Source organism: Mus caroli, chromosome 19 (assembly GCF_900094665.2).
Source record: "Mus caroli chromosome 19, CAROLI_EIJ_v1.1, whole genome shotgun sequence".
Classification (NCBI taxonomy): Eukaryota; Metazoa; Chordata; class Mammalia; order Rodentia; family Muridae; genus Mus; species Mus caroli.
This window is the reverse complement of record NC_034588.1, coordinates 34,838,399-34,839,384: the sequence shown is the minus strand read 5'-3', so window position 1 is coordinate 34,839,384 and position 986 is coordinate 34,838,399.

The window sequence follows — 986 nt, the reverse complement described above, 5'->3', positions numbered from 1 at the left end:
AAATGTTTTCACTTTGTGAATGGTCAACACGTGTACTTCCTTTAACAAAAATGTATTCGTTTAAATCAAAACTTAACAGAAGAGGCCCTATGCATGTATGGAAATGCCACAGTGAAACCCTTAACATATACAAGTTGTATGCATCAATAATTATAATAACCTATACAAGGTGACCCACACCTGTAATCTGGCCCGGGGGAATTAGGAAGATTATAGGTGTGTAGCCAGCATGAGCTACGCAGCAATTCCTAGTTAGTCCAGCTTAGGCTACATGAAAAGTCTGTCCAAAACAACAATGACAACAGTAAACAGCAGCAGGAAATAAACAGGGCTAAGTGATCTCAGATAACAAAGTATGACCTTAAGTTAATGTATGAATATTTTTTTTTATCAGATCTGCACGCTTTGTCCATGAACTACCTACCCCGAGACAGAAGTCTATCCTACAAAGCAAGGTTGCTTAGGAATAAAGTCAGGATAATTCTAAACCATGGGCAGAGTAAAAATAATTTAGGTAAACTATATTTTGGGGTGGTGCTATGGAATAGCCGTGGCTCTCAGAGCTGGTGCTGCAGAACAAGGCTGGGTCACTGAACTGTGAGACAGAAAGCACATGGACTCTTCTTCCTTCTGTTTGTTGCCCACCAGAGTCAGTCCACAGACAGTTCCCAGCGGTCAAGGGAGAGCGTTAACTGTTCTTTTAAATTTTCCTTTTATTAAAATGTCATGTTTATGCTTTGGTTTAAGACGGTAGAGTTAAGTGGAAAACCACACAGCTGAACTGTGAAAACTTCAGAAACTTGGCCTGTGTGTTGCTGCATGTCAGGCTTTTGTCTTTTGTCTTCCCCTTTGGAAGGCTTCTGTTTCCCTTTGTTTCGCTTTATGCTTTCATTCTGGAAGAACTAAGTGTGTTCTATTGCTTCTGTGACTCTCAGCCTCTATCACAACCCCCTAGTTTCAGTAGGAATGGTGACCCAAGAAGCAAA